The following is a 3,568-nucleotide window of genomic DNA, read 5'->3' as shown; positions in this document are numbered from 1 at the left end:
CTTATTAAGAGCAATAGATGATGAACGGTTAATGAGATACCAAGCAGTGGAAGCGGCCTCAGCCCAAAAACACCTATGCAAACCTGCATTGGACAACATGCAACGGGCTCTAGAAATAATGGTCCTGTTCATACGCTCAGCAACACCGTTTTGTTGAGGAGTATAAGGAACGGTGTAGTGTCTGACAATGCCTTCACACTTGCAATAATTCTTAAATTGCTTAGAACAGAATTCCATACCATTATCAGTGCGAAGTATTTTTACCTTCCTTTCAGGTTGCTTCTCAATCATAATCTTCCACTCCTTAAATGTTGAGAATGCTTCATATTTATGCTTCAAGAAATAAGGCCAAACTTTTCTCGAATAATCATCAATAATAGTCAGCATGTAACTTGCACCACCTAATGACTTCTTGCGAGATGGTCCCCATAAATCAGAATGCACATAATCAAGAATACCTTCAGTTGTATGGGTGGAAGTATTGAACTTAACCCTCTTATGCTTGTCGAAGATACAATGCTCACAAAGTTTCAATTTACCAGGTTCATATCCATCCAGAAGACATCTCTTATTTAACTTTGCTAAACCAAGTTCACGCATATGTTCAAGACGCATATGCCAAAGGTTAGTAGCATCACAATCAGAATTCTTTGAAATAACTGGAGTAGCGTTACCTGAAACGGTAGAACCTCGAAGGTAATAAAGACCATTGGTCGAACTTAAGTCACCTTTCATCACAACAAGGGAACCTTTGGTGACTTTGAAAACACTATCTCCACCTGAATACTTGTACCCCTTTGCATTAAGGGCACTCATAGAAATAAGATTTCTCTTCATCTTCGGAATATACCGAACATCTGTCAAAGTTCTGATTGTGCCATCATACATCTTGATTCGAACGGAACCTATTCCTTCAATCTTGCATGGTGAATTATCAAAACCCAAAACGGAACCAGCAGAAGTAGTGAAATCAAAAGTATTAAACCAATCTCTATGTGGACACATATGAAAAGTGCATGAAGTGTCAAGTACCCACTCATCATTGGTCTCAGCACATCCAGCAATAACGACAAGAGCATCATCGGAACTATCATCACGAGCAACGTTAGCAGAATTTTCACCTTTTTTGTTACCTTTCCTCTTTTCTTTGTTCTGCAACTTGAATACTCTGAGATGTCATGCCCATCTCTCTTGCAATATCTGCAATATTTCTTGTCTTAGGATTGCGACCGGCCCCTGTAGCCGTTTTTACTTTTGCCTCTTTTTCCATTATTGGAGTTCTTCTCCTTTGTCCTGCCACGAACAGATAATCCCTCGGCTTGGGATGAACTCGAACCATCATGAGGCACCATTAATTTCATCTTCTCCTTGGAGTTCAAAACTTCATAAACTTCATTAAGCATGAGAGTATCACGACTGTATAATATGGTGTCTCTAAAATTGGTATAAGAACTTGACAGTGAACAAAGTAACATTAAAGCAGTATCTTCCTCTTCATACTTAACCTCCATTGCAGCTAGATCAGATATGATCTCTTTAAATTCTGAAATATGATTCAAAACATTACCTCTCTCGGTTAACCTATGCAGGAATAATTTTTGCTTCAGATGCATCTTGCTGGTGAGATCTTTAGTCATGCAAATCCCTTTCAGCTTTAATCATAGAGCGGCGGTAGTTTTCTTGCTCAAAACTTCCTGCAAAATATTATTATGCAAATGGAGTTGAATTTGTGACAAAACCTTACAATCAATTTTTTTTCTCCTCATCAGTCCAGTCCTGAATTCTATTCTTCCCAAAACTATCAGTGCTTCATCATAATCGGATTGTGCCAACAACGTCCGCGTCTTGACTTGCCATAGGGTAAACCTTGTGTCACGGTCCAGCAGCGGAAGATCGTACTTCATGGATGCCGTGAGTAGATAAACTGTGCACAAAGTAGTACAAGCCGATAGAAAAAATTCTTGATAGAATTAATACGCGGACAAAGAACCAGAGAAAATAGCACCTGGTAGTCGCTGGTGGCCTTAGCAATCGGGGAGCAAAATCTGATCTTGACTTCACGTGTAATAAGTAATACTCCCTCCATTCCACAATGTAGTGCCTATAGATTTTTGTAAAAGTCAAACTTTGCCAACTTTGATCAAATGTATAGAGAAAACTGTCTACATCTACAATATGAAACATGTATATTCTGAAAATATAACTCACGATGTACCCAATGTTATGCATTTGGTATTCTAGATGTACCTACTTTTCTCTATAAATATGGTCAAAGTTTGTAATGTTTGACTTTTATAAAAATCTATAGGCACTACATTATGGAACAGAGGGAGTAGTTGGTTGATCTAGTAGTAGTACTTGATCGGTGAATAAAGCCAAAAACAAACTCAACTTGGCTCATGTGGACGGCTGGACTGATATCTCCTCCTCGGGACTTAGGCTTTGTACAATGGGAGGTGCTTAGGGGAGGTGCTTAAAGAAATAAACCAGCCTTTTCTTAAGCACCGGTGATTATTTGTACATGATAGACGCTTAACTAAATGTCTCTTCTGTAGAAATAGGCACCGGTGCTTTAGAAAAACCCGGTTTATTTTTCTAAGCATCTCTCTAAGCACCTCCCATTGTATAAGGCCTTAACGAGCAGTAGCACAACTTGGCGGAACTCTCCACGACTTGGTCAAGAGCGGCTGTTGGAAATCACCTCGCGATTTGAGGAGTCCAATCGGCGAAACAAGCTCGGTCTCGGCAGCAGCAGAAATCGATCTGCACTCGGATCAACGGATCTCCAGACGTGCGCCGCCGCTGCGCACGTAACCTAATCTCTTGTCTCAATCTCGTGTATGAAACCTCAGCTCTGATACCACTTGTTAGATAATAACGAGAAATAAACGAGACAGAGAGACACGGATTTTTACGTAGAAACCCTTGCGGGATAAAACCACGGACGCACGAAGGCGTAATCACTATGATGAAGGAGTATTACAAGCACGAGACGACAGACCGTCTTAGATGCGACTACATGGGGTATATATGAGGGGCAACAGATAAGAGTCTTTGTAGGACAAGTAAACGAGTTGTACTCATACACGTCGGTACCAATGTAAAGGCCCACACCGTATATACTACGTCTAGTTCAATACGGTATTAGAATTTAAATCATAATTTAACACTTTCTGCAAAAAATAAACGTAAGGCGGAAAAAATGACAACATCAGCACCCAAAACTATTCCCTCGTCATCCAACTTAACTGAAGCTCGTGCTCTTTCATCTCTTGACTGGTGGTATATGAACCGAGAGCCTCCTACATTTACAAGGCCACCCACGGGTGCTTCCATTTCGTTACTAAATAACCACAATGCAGAACAAATAAACATTGCAGATTACAACATATGTGTCTGCTCCCATGTACAGTAGAAAGTACGACTTTCACGGCTTTATTACTGGAAATCGGCTTGTTTGCTATCAACACTAAACGAAGAGAGTGCAGTTACCTTTTGTTCTTTTTGTTGAGAAGTAGAGACATTCAGCTCAGTTATCATGTGAGAAAGTGTTGTCAACTTAATTTAT

This window comes from Triticum aestivum, chromosome 4A (genome assembly GCF_018294505.1).
Source record: "Triticum aestivum cultivar Chinese Spring chromosome 4A, IWGSC CS RefSeq v2.1, whole genome shotgun sequence".
Classification (NCBI taxonomy): Eukaryota; Viridiplantae; Streptophyta; class Magnoliopsida; order Poales; family Poaceae; genus Triticum; species Triticum aestivum.
Note: the sequence above shows the minus strand (reverse complement) of the source record.